General features: G+C 41.8%; 1 long non-coding RNA gene across 1 annotated transcript; it reads right to left on the reverse strand.

Annotated features, from left to right (window-relative positions):
* Window positions 1-8,673: 8,673 nt before the first annotated feature.
* On the reverse strand, window positions 8,674-25,908 carry LOC118602878. Its single transcript, XR_004950941.1, has 2 exons — window positions 25,873-25,908; window positions 8,674-9,728 (listed from the first exon to the last, which is right to left on the reverse strand). It is a non-coding gene; the product is annotated as an uncharacterized LOC118602878 (long non-coding RNA).
* Between the last annotated feature and the right edge of the window lie 416 nt (window positions 25,909-26,324).

The raw sequence follows: 26,324 nt of genomic DNA on the forward strand, positions 1-26,324 counted from the left end.
AAAGGGAAGAAATGGTTGATTCTATCTCAAGTGGGGAGGGGCGAGAGGAGGCCAGGTAAGGTTTCACTCAGGAAGTGACATTTAAACAGTCTTAGAAAATGAGTATACGTGCTCACTGGGTACTCAGAAGGTGAAGTGCATTCCGGGTAAAGGGAACGGGGGCACCGAGGCACAACCCATTGGGTGAGTTCCAGGAACTGCAAGCAGTTCGTTATGACTAAAGAGGAGGTTTGGGGGTGGGTAGTGGCAGGGGAGGCCTGACAAGAGATGAGGCTGGAGATTTATAAGGAAGCCAAGTCACAGAGGGCCTCCTGTGTCCCACAAAAAGGAATCTGGAAACTCTTGTGACTTGAACAGTTCACTGAGATTGTGTCACCTAAGCCATCTAGTGTAACCACAAAGTAGAAAATATGTGAAAATAGTTTTAAATCTATGCGCCCTCTACTGGAGTTCTATTTTTCACCTGAGCGTGCCACACCTTAATTCTTGAGTGACCCGCACACCTGCTAGCCCTAGTGAGCACTTGTTGGATTAAAACTTGCCACTAACTTCTAATGGAAGTTACTGCACTGTTCTGGGCCACAGTAGTTTCTTCATCTACAAAATAACAATTATCCCGTGTAGTGCTAAACTTTATTTTTCCCCCCTCAAAATGTTTCAGATGCATGATTCATGAGCATCATTTTAGTTTAATGAATGGAAACAACAACAAAGATTTTTGAGTCAGAAAGTCTTGGGTTTGAATCCTGGCTCTCCGGGTCCTAGCAGAATAGCCATGTGACAGCTCTATGAACTTTGGTTTTTTTATGTATAAAAAGGGAAAATGTATCTATCAATGCTTGGTGCGAAGTTAGTGCCAAGTAAGTACCAGTATTTTTACATTCTTTAAAAAAAATTGTATCTACCCAGAATAGGTTTAATGTTATCCTAAAGTTGAAAATCCAGGGGCTTACAGATATTGATAGTTCACCAAAAGAACAGCCAGCCAGGTCAGTGATAGAACTGGGCTCAATGCCAAGTCATGACTCGAAAGTTAGCACTCTCTCCACTAAACTGTGCAGCGACTGTGCAGCGTCTTTTCTCCAAGTGAGAGGGTGAGCTTTGGGTCTCTGTGATACCTGTCGACTGAATGATTTAATGAATACCTTAGCGAGTCCACACCCTTCTCAAATCTGTGCTCATGGAGCACACAGGCCCAAGTTGCTTCATGCTTTATAATAATTCCTGAGTGTGTGACTGGATACTCTTGTCTGGTCTAGCTTTAGCCTGACTGTAACCTGCAGGGACAGGGAATGCATACTGACCACATGCTAAGGGTCCAGATATCCTGGTGACTTAAGAGGCTACGGGACAAGGGGTATAGGGAAGTGTGAGACTTTCCTTGCTATGTATAACATGACAGCTTTCTGTGAAGCCTGCAGTAACTCAAGTTTTAGAAAAAAGACTGTCATTTTTTAAAAAAATAATGGAAAGATGGGATCATGGCACAGAAAGAGATGACTTTTAACAAGAGGAAGTAGAGAGAAAAAAAGAAGTGGCTAGAGCAAAGAGAGACAAGAAAATTTGGCACAATACGGTCAGTTTTGTTAATGTTGCACTTTTATTTAAATAGAAGATAGGCAAATGGAATATTTTTAGACTGGTACTGCAGGAAGATCAGAATGTAAGGAATGCTCTACAGAAATATTCAGAGAATAGAATTAGTATGTGTCCTCCTAAGAGTTATTCCCTTATTTTGCCTCAATAAATATTAACCTCTAGGTACACACTCTGTGCTAGACTCTAGGGATATGGAAATGAATGATTGAGTCCTGAACTTAAAGAACCATCAGTCCAGCAGAAGAGACTTACAAAAGAACAGGCAATTTCAAGAAAAGCTGCTACTGTCTGTGCACTGGTTGCTAAAATGGGACAAAAGAGGAAATCCTTAAATTACATTGAGGGAGATGGTCAAGGAATATTTACAATGATAATTATAGATAATTTATTTGTGAGCACTCACCATGTGTCAGGCAGTTTGCTAAGTGCTTTATGTGGATTATGTTATCGCATTCTTACAGTAAGGTAGGTAATATTTTATTATTTCATTCTTTAAGTATGAAAATTGAGACTTAGAGATGTAAAATAACTTACTCAAGATCATAGATGAGTGGTGGATTAAAGGTTTCCCAAGAAAAAAAACTTGGGCTAAATGTTAAAAAAAAATTACTGAAATTAGTGAGTGATTACATTGTAAGGTATAAAAATGTCAAGTCACTATATTGTATACATGAAACTAATATAATGTAATATTGTATGACAACTATACTTAACAAAAGAATTGAAAGGGACAAAGGATATTAGAGGGGGGAAATGAGAGAGCATATTCTATGCAGCAATAACAGTAGGAAAAAGAGTGGATTAGCAAGTGAGAGCAGGTTGCAGCTGAAGAATTACAATTGGTTCAATGTTACTGGAGTGTTCAGTGGATGTGAGGGAGTAGAAAGATTTGAGCTAGAAAGATAGATGTGGGTCAGATCACAATAGGCCGACCATGTCCTGCAAAAACATTTGGACTTTATCCTAGATTGCTGAAGGATTAAAGAAGGAGAGCAACGCCATCACATCACCATCATCACCATTATATTGTTACTGTAGTAGAATGAATAATGATTCTCCAAAGATGTTCAAGTCTTAATTCCTGGAACCTGCAAATATGCTACCTTACATGGCAAAAAGGATTTTGCAGGTATGATTAAGTAAGGATCTTGAGACTGGAATATTTTCTGGATTATCTAGGTGGGACAAATGTAATCACAAGGATCCTTCTAAGAGGAAAGCAAGTGGCCAGAGTCAGAGAAGGATGTGTACCAAGGGAAGCAGAGGTCAGAAAGTGAGAGAGAGAGATGGGAACATACTATGCTGCTGCCTTTGAAAATGAAAGAAAGGGCCATGAGCCAATGAATGTAGGTAGCCTCTAGAAGCTGGAAAAGACAAGGAAATGGATTCTCCCTTAATGCCTCCAGAAGGAACACGGTCCTGCTGACATTTTTATATTAGCCCCATAAGACTCCTTTTTAGACTTTTGACTTTCTGAACTGCAAGATAATACATTTGTGTTGTTTTAAGCCACCGAGTTTTTAGTAATTTGTTTTATCAGCAATAGGAAGCTAATATAATTATTATAGCTACAATTTAATGAGCATCTCTTTTGCACAAAGTATTTTATGTACAGTAACCCTAATTCCAGGGCCCACTTTGTGGATTTCACCCTACGTGGTCATACAAAGCCCCAAGTATAGAAAGGCCCTGCACTAGGGTACTTGCTGTCTTGAAACTCTTAATTATTTAACAAGGGACATTTCTGCATTTTCATTTGCACTGAGCCACACAAATTATGTAGCCAGTCCTGCCTAATTCTAACACCAATCCTGAAAAATGAAGGCTACATGCATTTTAAAAACAAAGAAACTGTTATTTCAAAGAGAGAGCATAGCTCAGTAACAAATGTGTTGAGTCAGATGATAGATTCTACTACTTACCAGTTAGGGGCCTTAGGGAAAATTTATTGATTTCTTCTGAGCCTCAGTTTCCTCTTTGGCACAGTAATTACAATATCCACTTTGTAGGAGTAGAAATAATATACATGAAGTGCCTTCACACTGTTGGCATATAGTAGGAACTCAGGTAGGTGGGACTTGTTATTGCTCCCATACTTAGTCCCAATTTAGTAAGAACTGAATGAAGATTTAGTTCCCATACTTTTCTCTATTCATTCCCTCCACTCGTTTTCTCTCAGACTTGTATTTTGTAGGATCACTCTGGCAGAAGAGGGTTGGTGGAGGGTAAAACTAGAGGCAGGGAGATCAGTTTATAAATTATGGCAACACTAGAAAGACTGCCCATCTCATGCCCTCTCTTTTTTTTTCGGATAATTGCCTCCACTGCATGAAGGTCATTCTCCAGCAGCTGTGTTTGCATCATGTGACTCAGCCTCTCCACCTTTTTGACCTTCATTGGTCCCAGACTCTTCCAGGAATTTAGTATTTTGGACAGAGAGACACAGAGGCAGAGGACTGTTGCAACCAAGTTACATTAATAGCAGACCCTGCGAGAAGGTCCGTGGGCAGCCTGCTTGCTGCTGCTCAGGCTCCTGGTCCCTGCCTTTCCACAGTAATGGTGCAGTTCCTTCTTTCATGCCATACATATATCCATTCAGTAAATTTTTCTTTTCCTTCCTAAAGTGTCAAAGTTACAACAAACTGAACCTCAACTAAGACGTGTAATAGTGCCACAGTAATTGGGAGAAATAATGAAAACATGAATCAAATTAGTGTAATAGATTTGGTGAGAAGGTGCATTTGAGAACATCTAGGAGTATGTAGGGTGGGGAGGGGGTTTGGAGTGACTTTCAGGCTTCTGGCTTGGGTTGGTGGGGTAGTTGGAGGAAATATTAGACTTAAGGGGCCTAAGGGACATTCAAATAGGGATGTATAGTAGGAAGTTATATACGTGTATCTGGAATTCAGCAGAGAAGTCTTGGCCAGAAGTAAATATTTGGGAGTTTTTAGCATTAACAGTCATTGCTGCCTTGGGAGTGGATAAGATCACCCAGAGTGTTAAGTGAAAAAAGAAGAATCCCAAGAATGAAATCCTGGCAAATAGCAATCTCCAAGAGGTGGGAAAAGGAAAAGAAACTCAAAGGAGATTAAGAAGAAATGGTCAGAGAGAGGAGCAGAACCAGGAGTGGTGTCAAATGAGGGAGAATTTGAGGAAGGAGGTGTCTAAATCAGTTGAGCTGCTTAGCAGCATTCTCCTATGGCTGAGGCTATAAGCACCCTATGAAACATGATTGAAACTATGTTCCCCAAACCTGGGGAATTCCTTTAAGCTCCATCTGACACCCTTTGCTCTGATCCCTAGATTCTTTTACACTGCCTGACCTCTTTGGATAAAGCACTTAGTTAGACTGACTACACCTGATGGCTGTTAATATACTGTACCTTTACCAACAGTAAAAGAAGTGAAAATTGAAGCAATCTTAAGGTTCTATTATATCCTTGTATTATCAGTGCACATGGATAAAGCAATAAAGCCTCGTGTTGGCAGCGGCCGTGGCGACATAGGCAGGCACAAGTTTTGCAGGTGGCATTCTATATGCAGTCAACCCTTGCAGAGTAACCTGGGGAGCAGTAACAAGAGCTGTGTGTGCCCTTTGTTCCACTTTGGAACATATCTCAAGGAAATAAACTAAAGGCAAAAAGTTGTATGTGATACAGATCCCAGTCCCACTAATAACAGCATAAAACTGGAAACAATAGGAACCTTCAACTTTAAAGCAGTATATAAACAATGCCAAACTAACTGCTTTGGAACACTGCGTAGCTATTCAAAATGACAACCACGTGGATATGTAAATGTATCTATGAAATAATAGTCAACGAAAAAAGCAAAACGAGTCTTGGCAAAAGTGTGGGGGAACTGGAACCCTCGTCTGTTGTTGCTGGGAAGGTAAATGGTACAGCCATGTTGGAAAGCAGTCTGGCCGCTCGTCAAAGGGTCAAACATAGAGTTACCATTTTACCCAGCAATTTCGCACCAAGGTATAAACCCTAGAGAAATGAAAATCTATTTTCACATGGAAACCTGTACATGAATATTCATAGTAGCATTATTCATAATAGCCAGAAGGTGGAAACAACTCAAATGCCTATGGACTGATGAAAGGATAAACAAAAGGTGGCATATCCGTACCTAGAATATTATTTGGCCATTGAAAGGAATGAAGCACTACATAATGCTTCAGCATGGGTGAAGCTTGAAAACATTACACTAAGTGAAAGAAGCAAGTCACAAAAGACTACACGTCCTATGATATTATATATATGAAGTGTCTAGAGTAGGCAAATCTGTAGGGACAGATAGTAGATTAGTGGTTGCTTAGGGTTTGGGGTGAGGAGAGGGAGAATGGGAGGATTTGGGGGATATAAGGTTTCTTTTCGAGGTTATAAAAATGTTTTCCAGTTGATTGTGGTGATGGTTGCACAACTCTGTGAATGTGCTTACTGTATAACTTAAATGGGTGAATTGTGTAGTATGTGCACTATATCTCCACAAAGGTGTTATGAATGGTTTTTAAAACTCATTGAACTATATGTTTACATGGGGTGAATTTTATGAAATACATATAATACTTCAGTAAAGCTGTTTGCTTAAAAATTAAAGCACAAACTTGTTGCTCTTTTGTATGCATCTGTATTTTTATAAAATAACAAAGGCTGAAAGAGACAAGGGATCAGTGGAGGTACAACAGAAAGACACCAAATTTGGAATCTAAAGGCCTAGTTTCATTCCTCATCCTGCCATTTCTAATCATGTGACCTTGGGCACATCATGGAAACCCTCTGAACCTTAGTTCTTCCATTCGAACAATAGGGATATTAGTTCTTATCTCACATGGTAAGAACTAAATGTTTAGGCATAAATGTTTAGTGGGTTCATTTTCTTGCTCTTTTGGATTGCTTAAGCATGAGGTTAAAAAAACGTGGCAATAAAAAGTGAGATAGCATATGTGAAAGGGACTCGAAAGTGAAATCTTCCATAAAAGGATAAGATAATGTGGGTCCTGATTATATACTTGTGGCCTGGGAAACAGCATCAGCACAGCCTAAGACTTAAATGGAAAGGACCTTCCCTTTGTGTGCCTTGGAAAATGCCTTATAACTGGCTGTGTGAAAATTAAGAAAAGCTTTCCATGTTCTGAAAATGTACACTAGTTATAAAGGTAATTTGGGGGCGACACAAAGGAGCCAAGGTGTGTTAATGCCAAGTTACCATAGCAACATGCTCTGTTGCTCTATCTTTCCCAATCCTGAGCTACCCCCAGATGAGATGATGAGCCCAGTGAACACCGGAACTAAGTCATTCATTCTACATGAAATTATTTTCTCCATATGCAGATAAGGGAGACATTTTCACTTCCTCACATATTGTTTTTACAAAACAATCTCCTCTTTTCTTCAGTATCAGAATCAAGATCCTATATGCTCTTCACAGTGCCTGGCATGAGGTAGGTATTCGATATACAGTTGTGTGCTGATTGCATGATCAGAATTTACTTAGAAGTCCAAGGTAGGGATAGAATACATAGTTTATTAGTAAGAAGAAATTAATAAATTGTACACCAAGAATTTCAGAAGAGAGATCTAAAATCATACTTTACATAATTTAGTGTCTGTTCCAAGCCACACAGCATTTTCACATCTGGGTCTGCTCCATTTATTAAACTGCTTCAGCCTGTAGCAAATTCCCCTCAATTACCATGCTTCTTTATCCTGAAAGGACACAGTGTTACCACACCAGTGTTATTCAACCTGTTATATCGCACACACACTTTCGAATGCTGTGTGGAACAATATGTGAAAATGGCTGGTTAATGGATGTGCTGTCCTCTGCCCTTCCAAGGTCTGCGTCCTGATCTTGATAAAGAAGGGAGCCTGACCAGGCAGCATCTGGGTAAATCATTTCCTCTTCATAATGGGCAGAGGCAAACATTCCTAGTGCCAGGAGGGCTGTTTTTGAAATCATTCTTGTGGGATTGGAAAACCTTCCTCAACTCCAGGAGCCAGGCTCTTGGTCCTACCATGGAGCCAAGCTTTGAAAGGGGCTCAGAGCTCAAGATAAACTTCATATCCACTCCCTTCTCACCCCAATGCAATTCTCACATTTTTGGCAAAATCTATGGGTCCCTTCTCTCCCAGAAGGCATTTCCTTCTTGAGAGCTCGTTGATCACTGGATGAAACCCACTATGCCGAAGAGGAAAGAACAGAGAGGCATCCTTATTACCAGTCTTGCACAGAACTGCCTCAAACCAGCAGTCACAGTACCTACAAAACACTGAGCAATGGCACTTGGCAAAGCTGATCTCAGTTCATCCCCACAACAGTCCTGGAAAACAAGTTGTTTTGATTTTCATTTTACTTTTCAGAAAATTGGGCATCTCTAGCACAAAAAAGTCCTTATTGTTGTGAGGATTACAGAAGAAATGTCCAACTTTGAAGCCAAGTGATCAGTTTTGAGTTCTGCCATGTATTAATTGTATAACCTTCAGTGGAGTCAGTTAAGGTTTTGAGCCTGTTTCCTTTACTGAAAAATAGCGATAATAACCTTACTTCAAAGGTTTGTTTTCATTGGCTTATTTTAAAAAATAAGTTTACATTTTTTAAATGGGTACTAGGTAAGGTGCCAAAAATATAGAAATAAAAGATAGAGCTCCTGCTGCAAAGATGTTCATAGTTTAGTGAAGAAGGCAGGTAAGAAAGCAAAGATTTATAATTGTAGGTGATACACAATGAGAACGAGAAGCGTGCCTGGATTAGGTGCTTTCCTTGCAAGCCCCCGGTGTGTGTGTATTTGTGCGTGCATGCGTGCGTGCGTGCGTGTGTGTGTGTGTGTGTGATGGTGGACAGAACAGAAGAGAAAGAAAGAAGAATGCAGAATACATCCTAAGGAGGAAAACCTGCGTGGAGACTTGCTAGCTAGGTAAGCATTGCTAGGAGATAAACATGGGGAGTGGGGTAGTATATCCAGGCAAGGAGGGCAACATGTGCTGAATCACAAACCTGTGAAAGAGACTGGTCATTTCAGACATATGCCCATGAGAGAGCAGGGTTGACATAAAGAATGCACAAGTATACCTTTCCTAGGGCTGCCGTGACAAAGCACCAGAAACTACGTGGCATGGAAAAACAGAAATTTATCATCTCACAGTTCTGGAGGCCAAAAGTTCAAAAATCAAGGTATCAGCAAGTCCATGCTCCCTTTGAATCCCATAGGGGAGAAGCCTTCCTTGCCTCTTCCTAGCTTCTGATGGCTATCAATCCTTGTCATTCCTTGGTTTGCAGCTGCATCACTCCAATCTCTGATTCTGTCATCACATGGCTGTCTCCTTACATAGCTGTGTCTCTGTGTCCTCTTAAAAGGATACAAATCATACATATTGGATTGGGACCTCCCCTAATAACCTCATCTCAACTTGATTACATCTGAAAAATCCTTATTTCCAAATGAAAGCAAAGCATATTTTATAGGTATCAGGAATTAGAACTTCAGTATGTCCTTCGGGGGACACAATTCAAGCCACAAAAATGATCTTCTGTCTGGAATGCTCTTTCCCTAAATGTCTGTGTTGCTCACCCTCTCACTTCCTTCTGGTCTTTATTCAAATGTTACTTTCTCAGTGAGGCCTTTCTTAGCCACTTTATCCGAAATGGCAACATCCATTCCCCAGCATTTCCTAGTCCCCTTCCCTCCTTTATTTTTTAGCTTTAGCATTTCTCTAAGCTATATTAAGGATTGTCCGTCTCCCCTGGTAAATTGTAAACTCCAGGACAGCAGGGATTTTTGTGGGTTTTGTCCACTGCTGCATTGCCAGAACCTAGAACAGTGCTTGGCACAAGAGTTGCTTGCTGAATGTACTCAAGAATCTCCCTGTCCGAAGTCCTTCACAAGGGGTGTTCGGAGCTCTCAGACTGCTGCTGCTTCACTAAGGGTCAGAACCTTGACAGATCTTCTACAGCCATGGGCTTTAGCTCTCTAAGCACAAAGCCGAGTGTTTGGGTCCCCCACAAAGAGAAGTCAGGAGGGGAAGTAGCTCAGCCCCAAAGGTCTGGTTGTTGGAACTCTGAAGGAAGAACAAAGTGTGTCTCTCTTATGTGGTCTTCGGTCTCTGGATTTTCCTCCTTTTCATCTGTGAAGCAAAACAGTAGCAAAATAAATAGGGCTAGGGAATCTCTAGGTTTGCCAGAATAAAACCATCTTACAGCATAAATCTTTCAGACAACAGTGAAACAGAACTTCATGGCGTTTTCTGATAGAGAGTTAACATATTCTGCTTCCTGTGAAAAAAATAAAACTCAGGCAGCATGTTTTTCCTGGTCCTGGAGCTGTGGTTATAAGACTGAGAGCCTCCGTGGAATGGAGGGTTTACAAAGGACACGGACGATAGAGTTCCAGAGAATGAGGAAACTGGTTTATTGCTAACAGACCATGTTTAGTTCCAGAAAAGACAGGAAAACAATTTACTTTCTCCAATAACCAAGAAGCCAAGAAAGAGATTAACTGAGCTGGGCAGAGGGAAGGAAGATAATGCTTTTCTTGGCCTCCTGGAGAACTTCAGATCAGGATCTTAACTGAAAAGTAGAACTATTTTCTTTATCTGGCTTTGGCATGGACTAACTGGCATGGGCCTTCAGTGAGGTGCTACCCTCTCTGGGCCTTCATTTTCCCACTGTTAAAATGAGACAGTTGGATTGGACAGTCTCTGTGGTCTCTTTAAACCATGCCAGTCTATGTTGCCTTAAATTCTAACCCCTGTGAGGCTGGGCCACTCTTGTTTGCCTATATAGGTACCTGGCACTTTGCATAGGGCCTGACATGTAGTAGCAGCTAGCCCATAGAGGGCCCTTTAAATACTAGTAAAATGAATAAATGAGGATGAAGAACAATTAGGTAACTTTTGAAGGAGAGGGGGAAAAATGAAGGAATCTCATCTGTCACATAAAAGATGTTTATAACAAACTTGACACCTTTATTGTAATCAAAAAGTCATTTCTTGAAATTTGTTGTATATATTCAGAGCATTAGACAGAGGGGTGCAAAGTTGTATAAACCAACTCTGTGCCCCTAAGGGCCGCATCATTTTGTTGGGTGACAGGAAATGCATACCAAAAACAAAATGACAACGGACAGAGTTGTCTGCAGAGCTTGGTCAGTGGTGTTTATTTACATTCTAAAGTCTCAGAGTTTCCAAGGTTTGTGGATAAATCTGAGAGGGAGATGTTCAACTGAGTGACATTTTGTGGTCCCAGCTCTTCCACGCCATTTTCCTGACTCTCTCCATCCTAAACAGACAAAAAAGCAGCCGCCTGGCATTCATCTGCTGTCCCGTAGACCCTCTGGAGCCGCAGGCAGGTAAAAAACAAACTACCCTCTGCTCTTCTTCCCTGTCCCAGATTCCTTAGTCAAGTCACACTTTTGCCCAGTTCAAGCCGAGAATTGCTCTGTATCAGCTACTCCCTGCGAGTAAGCTGAGTAATGGTTTTCTATCTTCATTGTACAATAGCCTAGAAAAGTCTTGAGTTTACGGAGAGTCCCTCTGAGTCAAAGCTCAGAACAACCTCTACACGTCATCCTATCTGATTTTACAAAGGCCTTCAGCTTTTAGATCAGAGGAGCTGCCTCCATGTTCTTAAATAAAGAGACTGTGGCTCTGGACCCAGAGATGGGTGGCTCTGCCTTCTAGCACCAATGGAATCACTTAGGGACAGTGGGTCTTAGATATGCCACTTCTCTCTGAGCCTTAATCATTTCCTGTAAAGGCCTTAATCCTCTCTTCCATAAAGGAAGGACTGTAACACCACACACACACACACACACACACACACACACACACACACACACACACACACTCCTACTCTAACCCCACCTCACCCTTGCCACATGGTTATTCTGAGAATTAAATAAGATCATGTATATGATGATATTCTGCACTATGCAAATGTTAAATTCTTTTTATTAACAGATTTCAGCTTTGATGAGTCATTTCAGACATTAGTTCTTGATGTATGTGCCCTTCACTCAACCCCAACTACTTCTTTTTCTTTTCTTGTTTCCTGGAGACATTATAATCTTGGTCCTAAGAATCGTGATGGAGCCTCGTGCTATACTTACCTAACATTCTCCCTTCCCAGTGAAACCTACCAACTCTTATACTGTCAGTAATTATTTAGGAAGCGTTTTCCTAGCCCATGCAATCACCATGCATAGCTGCATATTTGACACTGGCATATTTAATGTTTGATCTAGTTGTCATATAGAACCCAAATAATGATAGACTAAAAGTCTAGAGTCCTGTGTTCCAGAATTAACATTGATTTTGATTATCCAGGGAGCTTTGGGCCATTCGATTTGATAAACATCTATTCAGGTCAGGGGAGGGGGAGCGGATATCCTCTGCTGGGCTCAAAATTTTGTAGGTCACATAGATAAGTAAACCTCTAACTATAAATGATGTGCTATATAGTGGCGCGCACACACACACAAACACACACACATGCACAAATAATATGAGTACATAGAGGAAGGAACAATTCAATCAATCTTCAAAGGCTGTAGGGGCACCACTTCAGAGAGGAGGTAGCATCTGAGCCTGGCTTTGAAGGATGACTAAGATTTTACAAGGCCAAGCAGGAGGCCAGGTATAAGGAAGAAAATTAAGACATGAAAAAAATAGCGTGATGAAGAAATGGGAAGAGTTTGGTGTGGCCAGAGCACAGGATGTGTGGTAGGGAGGGCAGGAGATGAGGCTAGAGTAAGGCTTGGCTGAGGTTGTGCAGGACCTAGTGTGCCAGGCTTAGGCATTTGGCTCCCAGGTCTCTTGACTGAAGGCATCCATTATGCAAATCGATTTTTCCCCTATATACCTAGAATGATACTAGCTATGTACTATCCTGGAAAGAACAGAAAATAGTCTTTCGAATAATTTTCTGTAGGGCTTGATCCTCCTGTGGAAGTATAGTTGAGAAAGGCTGCTAAGCAATGGTAAGCCATCCAACATTTATAGCAAGCAAGCAACATCCTCACGTATCATAGAAATAACACTGGTGACAGTAAGAAGAATACTTTAGTACAAGCAGAGGGTGAGAGATGAACCAAAAATCCACTGTAGTAATTTGTGTGGGTGATGCCCAGGACTCAGGATGATGATAATAGAAATGGAGGAAAGGAACATTCTAGAGACATTTGGGAAGCAGAATGGATGGAATACTTCAGCGCTGTCTCCCCGCCCCACCCCAGCTATGATCTGGAGTCACGTGTTTCCTACAGCTGCAGGATGAAGCCTTCCTGAAGAGGATGAGGAGTGCATCAGCCATAACCTACCATGGGGTGGGGTATGCTGCCACCAATCTGGACTTTATTATGCCTCTGGTGAACTCTGCACACCCTGATAGCTTGAGTTATGACTTTTCTCATTGGCTTCCTGGACACGTCTGTCTAGTCCTTACAATTGACCTTCAGCCTAATTCTCCTGCCCAGCTCCATATTTCCGGGGTAGGAGAGAAGCCCTGCCCTGAACTCCAGACTACTTGGCTGGGATTCTGACACTCTCCCTCCCTATCCCAACCCACATTTCCAGGGGGCTATGTCTATTCCCTGTGTCCCACTATGGCCTCAAAAATCCTGCAGGGGAGTTAGCATTGCCAACTCCAGTGCTGCTTGATCCCAGCTTCCTCCTTCTGCCAAACAGGCCCGTGTTCTGAAGTCCCATCAAGCCTCACACCTAAACCCATTTGAGTTCAGACATCATCCAACCTCATCTGGGGCCTGTTTTCTCATTTGTAACATGAGGGGGTCATACTAGGTGACTTCTAAGGTAGCTCCCTTCCGACAGTAACATCTTGTGTTTCTAAGTAGGCCAACTGTAAAAGAAGTCTGCATTGGCATGAAACAATTGAGGCTGAGAGCGAGTGAGTCAGACTCAGCAAAAATGTCAAGCTGACTGTGAGGCCAGGAGATTAGAGTGCAGCACGCCTCTGGGCAGACAGCAGTTGGAGACTCAAGTCCCAGATTAACCTTCCCAGACAGCTGTGTGGACAAGATGCCTGATGCCACACCCAGTGTATTAGTCACCTTCGTATTCAAGGAATTAACATCATTTTGTGTCCTCACAAAGGAGAACATTCATTTAGGACCTCTAGCTATTCAGTATCGTGATTATAATTCCAGTTTTTCTCATGGTTAGTGCTGGTGATTTTAGATTCAGTATTATCCCAGTAGTGTTTTGCCCAATTTCTTGAATTTACCATCCAGTGAGTATTCCCTGAGCATCTGGCTTTACTCTCAAATTTCTTAAGTTTTCCCCAAGTGCTTCTCAAAGTGTGTGAAAGCAAGAATACAGCTCTTTGCAGACAGGGGTTTGAATCTCACAGCTACTTACTAGTAATGTGATTTGGAAAAGTTAGTTAATCTCATTGAGCTTTGGAAATAGGATAATACCTGCCTTGCAAAGTTGTTGACCAGCCTGAAAGTGCCTGGTACAGAGAAGGTTCTCAACGAAGGAGTTTTCTCTGACACCAACCCTCCTGCTTTACATCTTCTGAAGTCTATTTGCCCTCAGGATTATATCTTCTGATATTGTCTGTTTTTTTTTTTTTTTTTTTTCCTGTCTCCTGCTGGAACCTGCAAGGTCTCTGCTGGTCCACACAAGTTCCTGCTCCAATTCCAGACCTAGAGCATGCTGATTTAGCACTAGCACTTCCTGAAGCAGGGGACTTTTCTTTTTCTTTTTTTTTTTTCTGGTCAGGGCTGAGCAATCACAGGCCAAGAAAAATCTTGGTCAGAAGATGAGATCATAGCCAAAAGCTCTAAGAGCTCCATTGTCTCAGCTTCAGCGTCTATTACATTGAAGATGTAAATGCCAGTGCTGTGATCCAGTGCAGGGCTAGCTGAGTGATTCCAAGAGACAGTGATGATGTAGCAAGGAGGGTAAAGCAAGGAAGTCTCCCATCTGTTGAGCACAGGAATTAGCTGCGGGACCACATCTGTGGCTGGCTAGGGACTAACATTCTTCTCTCAAGGGGATTCTATTATCAGGAACCAGTATAGACATGGCCTGTAAGAGTCTTAGAGATCACTTAGATCTACCTTCTTTTATACAGAAGGAGAAACTGAGACCCAGAGAAGGAAATGACTTGCCCAAAGCCACATGGAAAGAAAGCGCCAGAACTGCACCTAAACTCAGGTCTCTAGAGGTTATTATGTCCATAACCATATCCATTATCCTATGAAAAAAATAGTAATTGTTAAAATTCAACACATCGTGGACATTTAGTGACGTTGATTGTTGAATAACAAGTGGATGGAATGTTTGCTAAAAGGATGTCTAAATGGGAGAGCATTCACAAATTCACTGACTACTTGTCGAATCCCAGAAAGTAAGGAAAGGCCAAATTGTGAAGAATATTGAATGCCATGCTTAGGAGTGTGAATTCTATTTTGCAGGCAACATGAAGCTATCAAAGAGTTCAGAGCAGAGGATTGACAGAATCAGTCTTAGAGAGATCATTCAGCGGGAGGATGAGTTAGGTGTCAAGTTAGATATGGGAGGTCACAGAGGCCTTTTAGAGTAGTCTTGGCAAGAGATGACTTATGGAGGTCTAAAGAAGGGCAGTGGCAGTGAGGACAGGGAAGAAGCAGGAGACCCAAAGGCAATTTCTTAAATGTAGTTGATGGGGCATGTGGTCAGTGAAATGACAGGTGGGGCCAGGTGTGGCAGAAGGTTGGGTCCTACGCCAGCTGAAGCACAACTTCTCAAGACCCTAGATTCCTGCCCAGCATCCCAGGCTAATCAAGTAGGCTTCACTCATGGCATGGCAGCTGTTTGATGACCAAGCATGATGCTGACCACAAGCTAAAAGTTACTAATAGTCACTAACAGTCCCTGAAGTTCTGACTGTGTGATAAACCAAGGGTGTCTCTTTTCCCAGCAAAGTGCAGTGAAGATCATTGATTGCGACACACAGATAGAAAGTCCGTTTAGAGGTGTTATCTGCCCAGAGGCTTTCAGTAAGGGTAAAATCTCTTAAAAATTAAGCCTTCTCATTTCTATACCTTGTGTGGATAATTAATATTTTCTGGTAAAAAGATATGTTTCACCCATTACTAGCTATGGAGGCCATGTATTATAATAGTTAATAACATAGAATTTGGTGTCAGATGGTCCTGGGTCCGAGTCCAGACAGGTACTTACTAGCTGTGTAAACTTGAGCAAGTTATTCAATCTCTTTAAGTTTCCTCAACCATAAAATGGGGATAATAGTAGTACCATTGTGAGGGATGTTGTCCTAACGATATGAGATAAAGCATTTTAAGTGCTCAGCACAATGCTTGCCACTGTACAAGTGTTCAAACTGTGTCAGCTATTGTTAATTTTAATATCTCTACAGAATTATTTTGTAGCCTAGTGTATTTCTAAAAAGCCCGCTTTCTAAGCATAAAAAAAAAAAAAATTGTGATAAACATTTTTCAATGCCTCCTCTTTAAATACTGTGTGTTAGCCAAAATTAAAGATTCATGGATGAATGGTGGAACAGCAGAACATTGAAATACAACTATACATAGATTTTGTAATGTGCAATAAAAGAACTTGTTTTACTTTCCAAATATCTTGTGGTCAAAAAGTGATTTTTCTGTTGATTTCCTGGATGACTTTAAATTAGTCCATTTAACCTTTTTAGTTCTTTGCTTCCTCAGCAAAATAATAGACTACATGGTTTCTAAAGACCTTACCAATTCTAAAATAAATACATAGATTTCTTTTGTACTCTAATTACATATTACTCGCATAGCTGTAAGAGTAAGTCAAACCCCAACTACTTCTAAAGAAGCTCTAGAACGCTTCATAATTATCGAGGATTATTGCCAAGAATCTGACTACCATCCAGCGTGATGTTTGTGCTTATCTGACAGTATACTTATTTGACAGTATATAGCTGACCAGCAATATCTGGAAGGAGAGTCACAAACAAGAAGCAGAAAACTAGAAACAGAATCTGAGTCCTCTTGCACTTGCTGGCCCTTGAGGGACTTTTTAAAAAAACGTTCCCATCTGTTCATTTGTATTGTCAAAGTTTGTCTCCGAGACAAACTTTGACAATACAAATTGTCAAAGTTTTGGTGATAAGCAATTTGGCAAAATACGAGGAATAGACCATCTTTATGCACAAACCGGTCAGGTCTAGCTCCAGCGTGCCCTCCCAGCCCTTTTCTCCATGACTTTGCTTTGGCACACTCTAATACAGCTCTCTTGATCTTGACTGTTTCCTTAGATCCTGTGTGTTTACTGTTTAGGTTTTACTAATGCCGCTTACACCCGAGAAACGTTTTTCTCTTTTTCTTTAAGTTCTTCCTCAACTCTGACTGGCAACACTTGTATGTCCAAATCCTCTCCACCCTTCAAGGCTTAGTCCAAATGTCACCTCTCCACAAAATGTGGGTGATCTTTCTCCTTGGGTGCAGTGAACATCTCCCTCAGCTGAGCTGCCAGAATGCTTTTGATATGCACCTTTCAGATGGTCTCTGGCAGGCAGAATAGTGCCGTGGTCAAGCGTCCAGGGTCTGCTGTTGTACCACTTAGTTCAAATCCCTATTGGCCCCTTAGCTGTGATATTGGGTAGGTTATAAACCTTTCCGTGCTTCAGTTTCCTCATTTATAAAATATACCTATCTCCTAAGGTTTTGGTTAGGTTTAAATAAACCAATAAACGTAAAGATTTAGAATAGTGCCTTGCCATAGTGAGTGTTTAATAAATGCTGGCTATCATTATTACTCGTCTCCTTCTACCTTATTTTACAGATATAACATCCCTGTCTCATGTTTCCTTCTAGATTCCTTGAGAGCAGGAAGATTTGTGTCCATCTTCGTTGTTGTTGTTGCTTTTGGTTTTTTGTTTGTTTTTGTAGCTCCTGTTGTACCTAGAACAGCACACAGACTAGTTATCCGACAGATTTTAGAAAACTTAAGCCTAAGTCCTTTCTCCTTTTTTAACACTAATATTCACAAGATGATTTTAACCATTAAGTAAACATTTCCATGAATTAAAGAAGCTTATGGTAACTAAATGTCAAGTTGGACATTAGACTAAACACTCTATAGTCAGTTGCATGCTAATGCATGTGGTAAGGATGGGACTTTTTAAAGAACGTTGCACGCAATATACAGCTATTTGACCCAAGGCTCCCAAGTCCTAGTCCTGGCCCCATTCAGCTGCTCCAAGCAGCCAGATTCTATCACCTTTGCTTCCCATGGCTGTGGGTCAACCTGGCTCCAGCTGGCCCTGCATAATGGTGACCAAGGACACTATAGAGCGCAGTTTGCTCTGCAAGAAGCAGCTACATTCATAATCCATGGACAAATTGGTGAACAAATATATAACAAAGGAAAACTTTATGGATTATTCTCACAAAACAAAGTTCAGTTGTAGACAAGATTTCAGGTCAAATTCAGATCTGTTTCAGAGATATTTTCCATAAATATTTCTCGTGTCTTTGCAGAAATACTTCGTGGTATGTGTTCATGGATTTGTGCCAAACAGCAGTTTACCCAACACTGTGATTCATTTATTTGTTTTCTATACACTGTTTGACTTTTCTCATATTTGGCTTTGGCTGAGGACTCTTAGCATATGCTTTACATGGCTAGTCAGTCAGACTTTTTAGTATTTTTGAATCTTTATACAAAAAATAATTTAGACCAAAGGCCAGGATTTTTCTAGTAATAAACAAAGGATTACTCATTTTTTTTGTGTGCATGTGAGTATTCCCTTGAATTTAGTTCTATTCTTCTCTGAAATTTCACTGCACTAATGTTAAAATATAATTGAGGTCAAGTACAATATCAGCTCCTGGTATGTCATTAATAGTTCCTAGCTCATGAATAAGAACCATACAAAGTAGCACAGGCCTGCAGAAATGGGCCTGGAGAAACTAGGCCAGACAGGGCTCAAAGAAATTAAGGTATAAGATGCTCCCTTCTCCCTGTCTCAGAAGCAGCATTTGTCTTCTCAATGAACCTTAGACATGGGCAACGTAGGCACTAGCATATTACATAGAAGTATGCTAAAATTCTCAAATGTTGGTTCTCCATCTTGCCTCCTATGCTTGCCATTCCGATCTCTAGAGTGGCATTCCACTGGCAGAAGTTTGTTGCAGAAACTTCAGTTCATTCCTTTATTAATTTATTAATTCATCAGATGTTTATTATTACCACTATGTGGAGGAACTAGGGAGATAAAAACTGAGTAGAAAACATAGCTTTTTGTCCAATGACCAAAGTAGGGAGGTGAGAAAACCCAAATAAGGAGGTGGTTAAAACTCTGTGTGCTTGACAAGTGTCATGATAAAGCTTTACCTTTATCATGTGGGGATGCCAGAGAGATGGGAGGTGACCCCAGAGAATGGAATGTCACTAAAAACCATGAGTGAAGGAATGACAAAGGCATATGCCTTACAGAGGACAAGTAGATGAGGAAAGAAAATGTTGATTATACATACTTCTTACAGGGTAATGCTTTAAGCTGGCTAGTTATGAACAATGAAAAGCCATTTAACAAACGGCTAGACAGAATCTGACCCACAAACTAAGACTTGATAGGGAAGTCAGTGAGAACAGACAGAGACTGGGAATCTGGGCCACTGCCCAGGTAGAGCTAAAGATGGCTCTTGGTTGTTGGAGGAATAACTTAGGACACTGAGGCCAGAGGTGAAGGTGTCCCGAGACAAGCACCGAAAGAGGAGGTCAGGAAATATCAAGCAAACTTTGCCTGCTTGGTAATTTTGGGAAAAGTGGGCACTGGCTCAGTCTTGTAGAGTAAGGTGCCAGGGGAAGTCATAAATGAAATCTGAATTAATGTAGGTTATGTGATTAAAATAGGCAAATCAAGTGTTTGTCTTCAGGACTAGAAAGACTGTTATAGTCTCAAATTCTAATCACTCTCACCATTGCACTGTAACCCCAAATAGCATATGCTCTTCTTTCTGTTTAGAGTACTTAAGCACCCTCTTCTTTGTCTTTCAAGGCTTGGCACAAGTGTTTCCTTTTTTCACAGTGGCTCAGACTGTTGAGTTTGCCTGCTCCAAGTTCTCAGAGCAATTAGCACATCCCTCTCACTGGATTAGTACTCATCACATTGGATTGTCCCTGACTATTTACTTTTCTGCTGCCCATTCTAAGAGTCTGTGAGCTCTCTCTCTCTCTCTGAGGGCAGATTGCCTTCCTTCTCTATAGCCCCAGGACTTAGCCAGACTATAATACAGTAGCTGTCAATATATTTCTGTGGATAGATCGATTGAACAAATGGACGAATGACCCAAATCAGTAAGGATTTGCATTCTCCTTAGGAATACAGACCTCAGGAAGTACATGCTCAGAAAAATGCTAAACATGTTTTAATGCTGTGGCAAACCCTGGATAAAAAGCAGGTGCCTTAGTCCGATTCAAACCTAGTTGCAATTTTATGTGCTTTCTTTTCCTGTTCATGTGAGTACTGTAATTTTAGGTCAAGATTTGCTTAGTAGGAGGGTTTCAAAAGATGTGGAAGGAGGAACGATCTAATTGAAAAAGTTCAAACCAGGAGCCAGGAGATCTAGCCTCTCTTCCTGATACCCCACCAACTTACTGATTATATCACCCAGATGAGTTTTTTTTATCTCCGTATGTTTCCAGTGTCTTGGCCTCCAGTCTTTCTCTTTTGCACTCCATCCTCTGCCCAGTTACCTTTCCTGAAAACAAATTAATCATCTTGTTTTTTTTCTGCTTTAAAACCCCTTTGTTGCCTCCAGAGCAAAGCCCCAACTCCTTAGCAAACAAGCAAAGACTTTTTAGTATCTCTAAGGTCGATGGTCTTTTATCATATCCCTTATATCCAATTACTTCATGGTTCTCATCCCCCTAACTAAGCTCTTTTATGCTTCTGTGTTTTTTCCACACACTGTCTCCAACATCAGCAGTGACTTTCCACCCCCATTTCACTTGCTAAGCTCCTGTTTGTTCAACTCTTAGACTCAGCCAACGGAGCCCAAGAGTTGCTTCCTCAGCAAAGCCTCTTCTAACTCCTTCAGAGAGTATAAGCACCTCTTCCACTCTACTCCCATAGCATTTTAACTTGTTTGTCTCTGACCACTTATAACCCTGATAGCAATTATTTGCTTACTCATTCATCTCAGTTGCAAAACTCTAGGTCAGGGGCCATTGTTCTTGCATCTCCCCTCTAGTTGTTAGTACTTAGGAGGTTCTCTAATGTATGCTGGTTGAAGAAAATCAAAGGAGTTATGTTAAATTTTACATGTACTGTCTCTGGAATTTGTGGCTGTTATTCACTTCTCCTCCAGCTCCCTATAAAACCTAATAATAAAGGTTAGGTTTTTTAGCACTGGTCAAGCAGCAGGGACTATTCTATGCCTTTTATGCATGATAATTTCATTAATCCTTATCTCAGCCCTGCAAAGCAGGCAATACTATTACCTCACAGATAAAGAAACTGAGGCCCAAAGAGATTAAATATCTTTCCCAAGTCATAGTAAATGGTGGAGCTAGAATTTAAACTGAAGTTTCTCAGCTTTGAAGCCTATGGCCTTTCTACAACACCACCTGCTTCCTCAAAGGCCTGACCTGGTACACTCTCACTTGGTTGTTTAATTGCTCTGAACTGCACTGAATAGGACTGCAATAGTCAGGCTCACACTGACTTGTAGATGGGGCAAGCCATCTCCACAGCCCATCCATGAAACTCCAGACAGCCACATCTATATGTAGGCATGTACAGAGACAAAGCCCAGATCCTCTTCCTGGCAGGAAGCTGTGTCTTCTACTACATGGAACTAGCATTCTATTTCCTGGGATCAAATGGAGTCCTCAGCACAGAGGCTCTCTCACGGTTCATCGGTTTGTCCCTGATATCCAGCCCAGAAACTGTCTCATTCCTGGGTCCCTAGAGAATGAGAAATTATTGGCTTCTGGGATGTTTTTCTGGTCACTGAGTCCTCAAGGTGAAAGGTCTATTGGATGGAAGCGAACAGGCCAAGTTTATCCAATCCAGCAAGGCGTCAGGCAGCCCTGAGCCACATTCCGTTAGGGCCCACAGAATAGCTGGGGCTTCTTCCCCTTAGCATGTTACCTGCCCTCCAAGGAGGGAGGTCTTCCTGCCCCACTGCGTAGCTGACATAAAGCAGAAATCCCACTGTGAGCGCCCTTCAGGCTGGAGACTACACAGAGCCCTCAAAAATTTCCTTTTCTTCCCCTGCTTTCCACTGCCACAAAATAAAAATAACTGATTTCCTATCTTAGGATTTTTGTGAGGAGTAAATAAAATATTGAATGTGGGCTGCAGAAAAGGCCCACAGAGACCTGGCCTATTCAAAACTAAGCACGTTCTTGTCCCCGTCTATGGAGCTCCATCACGATTGGACCCCATTCTCCAGATTAATTTTTCTCCTATTTCCATCCTGCCCTCCGATAACCCAAACTAAACGAAGAACAGTTTGGTATAGAGGGAGGAGCATAGATTAGTAAATGGATAACTTGGGTTTGAGTTCTAATTCTATTAATTACTGGTTGTGAGATATTTAAGTGAGTCACCAAGCCTCAATTTCCTCATCTGTTGAATGTGGATATTAGTACTTATATCCTAGTGTTCTCATGAAGACCAAATGAGAGAATGAATGCATTAATGCTTTATCAATTCCAATGTGCTAAATGAATACAAGTTATTCATCTAACAAAGTTTTTTGACCATTGACTGTGGGCCAGGAAAGTGCCAGGTGATGAGGGTACAAAGACGGTAAGACATGATCTTCATTAAGCTCATAATCTGAAGAGGAGACAGACATGTGAACAGGTAATTACAACAAAGTATAGTAAGTGCCATGACAGGGTAGGAGCAGAATGCTTGAAGCACAGAGGAGAACTGTATCAGTTACCTATTATTGTAAAACAAACATCCCCAAACTCTGTATCTTACAACAAGAAGTATTTGTTGTCTCACATGTATACTGAGAGTCAGGCATCTGGGATTGGCTTAGCCAGGTAGTTCTGGCTCAGGGTCTTTCCTGGGGTCAAGCTGTTAATCAGGGCTGTAGTCTCTGGAGACTCAACGGGTCAGAGAAACCACTTCCAAGTTCACTCACATGGCTGTCAGCAAGAGGCTTCAGTTCCTGCCATGTGGGCCTTTCCATGGGTCTGCTTAAGTCACGACTTTCCCCAAAGCAAATCATCTGAGAGAAACAGTGTGTGTGAGAGGGAACCCAAAATTACAACCCAGTCTTAGAAGTGCCATGCCATCGCTTTTGCCATCTTCTGTTGGTTGCAAAGACCAATCACAGTACAATGCAGAAGGAGAATACACAAGAGTGTGAATTGCAGACGGTGGGATCACTGGAAGGCATCTTGAATGGTCACTACCACAGGCAGTCAACACATTGGACAGAAGGAGGAGCCAGGAAAATTTTCTGAAGCTTAAGCTCAGATGCAGTTTTACTGCCTCTTGTAGTTTCTGCAGGATGCTAAATTAGTAAGAGAACTCTTTTTTATTTAGGTTATTTTGCTATTACATGGAAACCGTATTGTAGATAACATAGAGCAAGCTTAGTGCTGTCAAGTGGTGGCAATGACTTGTTGGTGAGAGCATCTTCCAGCTGGGCCTCCAAGGCAGCTGCACCCTGGTGAGGTCAGGCCCCACGGGCCCTGGTATGGCTGTTCAAGTCCATAGTCTGTCTAGAGCCGACCACCAATAACTACTACCTATCTCTATTACAGTGCACCTCACATCGTACCACAAGCATGTGTTTGCATATTCTGACAGCCCTCTAGACTGCCCGGAGAAGGCAAGGAAAATTCTATCTGGTTACATGGCTGTGTCCAGCACCTAGCATGGTGCCTGGCACTGTACCTGTTTGATAAAAGAATTAATGAAAACTGAATGAATATAGGGTACATGGTAAATATCACAGGGTCCATGCAGGTAAGTAATTATTATAACCTTTTAGAAGCTATGCTAGGTGTTTCCTGAGTGTCAGGCTCTATACTACATGCTCCACATGCATTGGTTTATTTTTACCTGTAACAATCATAGAATAGGTATTAATATCCTCATTTAACAGATGAGTTGACTAAATTCATGCCATTTTCTGCGTGACCGCAAGTCTGTCAGACTCCAAAGCCTGTGCAACAAATTGCATCGCATCTGGTAGCAGATCTCAAACAAAAAATCATAGCTCTGAAAGACTTTGGGTGATTAAGCGGATAAAAGAAAATTAGCTTTAAGAAAGAATTTGATTAATATGTGAAAACCAAGTGTTTCTCCTTTACACACACACACACACACACACACACACACACACACACACTCCTCTTTCTTATTTTTCCAGGAAAGCCCAACTTAAGTTCAACCTTTCCCAGGAAAGCCTTCCTTACTCACAGTGACACTTGTCTCCCTTAAACTCTTGGGGTACTTGTAATAGTGCCATTCAGCTGATACTGACCATAAGAAGTCTTGATATACAACTTATCTTCTTTATGACTCAGGTCCATGGTTTCCTTCTCTGTATAGTGAGGGAGCTAGACTACTTCTCAAAGCCTCTCTGGCTTGCTCACTGTCGGAGGTATGTCCTGACTCCACACTGGCACAATCCCTTGCCTGGAGAGCCATGTGGTTGCATGTGGCGGGCCCTCACTGACAGCAGAGCTTTTGCCTGATTGTGTGGGAATCGCCTCATTGTACTGTCTTCTGACTACCCTGTAAGCACCCGGGGGCTCCTTACAGTGTCGCAACACCTAGCACAAGCCTGGAACACAGTAGGCTCTCTATAAATGTTTCCTGGATAAATACATGAGTGAGTAAATAAATGAAGTGGTGGTGATGTCTATAATCTTAATGAAAATCTCTAATATCACTAGAATTATTAAATCGATGGAAGCAATTTCTTTTCCTTTTTTAGTGCTTTGACCATCCTCAGGCAACATCTTCTCAGGCCCTTCTCCTCATCTGAGGACTTTCTGTCTATAGAACCAAGATGGAATATGTAGAATTGGAGTGGACAGAGCTGTACACACACGGCCAAACTTTGACTCAGCTTGTTCTACACTGTCTGCCGACTCATCACCCTTCCGTTTGGACTTATTACCACATCCTTTACTGCAGATACTTTCATAAAGTGAGGCAATGTCCTTGCCTACAGCTTTCTTTGCACTGGTTACATATGCCCTTGGCTTCTCTCGGAGGCCATCATCCATCTCTGGCAGTTGGGGAGGGGATTATGGCTTCCTCTCAGTGGTAGCCTTTCCCTTGAGTCCTACTGTCGAATGGCGGTGCTTCAGGAAGCCTCCTCCAGCAGCTGCTCTCACACAGGGAGACAGGGTGACACAAGCCCCCTCCTCACCTCCATCAATGTCTTTGATAGGACCTTTACTTATTTAACCTTTTTTCTATTTTCTGACTTCCTATTGGGAAGGAATATAATACAGTGGAAAAGAGCATTGGTTTTGCAGTTAGAGCTGGGTTTTCATCCTGGTTTTGCCTTTTAGTAGCTATGCCTCTTGGTCAAATTACTTAACTTCTTTAAACTGTAACTCTCTCATTTGTAGACTAGGAATAACAATATCTACTTCATAGGGTTGCTGTTAGGATTGAGTTAATATTGCAAAGGGTTTAGAACAGAGCCTACAAATAATACACCCTCGATAAGTGTTAGCTATCACAATGACCTATTATTTGGTGTGTTCACAGCTCGCACTGAGGACAGAGTGAGGAGTGAGAGGCTACAGGTGAGTTTTCATCCTCACCATCTATATTTTGATGGAAGGAGAAAAAAATTCAGATTTCCTGAATGCTGCCCTGAAAGCTTTACTCACTTGAATTCATTTAACATTTAAAAGAACCCCCAACATACAGGTAAAGCTCAAGGTGTTAACAACTTGCTGAATGTCACATAGCCAGAGCAGGGTACAGGTCTTCCTGACACATATTCTTTCCTGGTTCCCCAGCAGAATGCTCTGGGGGCCCCTGGAGCCTTTCATTTTGTTCTTTTCAGTGATGAAGGCACACATTTACCTTGACATCCTTTTTATTACTTAAAACTAAAACTACTGTGTACACTCAGTTCTTATCTTTCTTCCACTTCCTTTACTGGCACCAAGATGGTCTGTGAGTCCTGCTCCAACTTCTCTTTTCCACTCAGCCTGTGTCAGTCTGGTTTCCCGGCAAACACTTTCCTGTTTCTCAGGGTCCATCCCCCCCGTCCTTTCTGTACCCAGCAATTTCATTTTCATGGCCTCAGCTTACCTTGTGCCTGGGACTGTCTGTGCTAGCCTCAGCAGGATTTTCATCAGTGGTCCAGGCCGGCTGGCCTAGTTGCACACAAGGGGCGGGCTGGGGGTGGAGAGGTTGGGAGGGATAGTGGGGTGTGTGGGGTGGGGGTGGGTACAGAAGATGACCAAGATTGGCAGTGGGGTAGGCCAGTAGAGAACCAGGGGACTGGTAGAGAGTCAGGAAAACAGCTTTTCTCTCAGGTGAGGGCAGACAGTGTGCCTGGAGATGCTGTTGTGGCAATGAGAAGTTAGGAGTACTCTGTCAGGGTTCCTAGCAGATCTCAAGGGGAGCAAAGGTTGCGAGGCCTTGAACTTGAGGGAGTTAGGGCAAGGCATGCTGAATACTAGGTTTTAAGCTGGTATATCAGGAGGAGTTCAGTTCTAACAGGATCAGAAATTGGAGTGGGATTGGAGATTGATAGGCCC

The sequence above is a fragment of the Rousettus aegyptiacus genome, unplaced genomic scaffold, assembly GCF_014176215.1.
Source record: "Rousettus aegyptiacus isolate mRouAeg1 unplaced genomic scaffold, mRouAeg1.p scaffold_m13_p_5, whole genome shotgun sequence".
Lineage (NCBI taxonomy): Eukaryota > Metazoa > Chordata > Mammalia > Chiroptera > Pteropodidae > Rousettus > Rousettus aegyptiacus.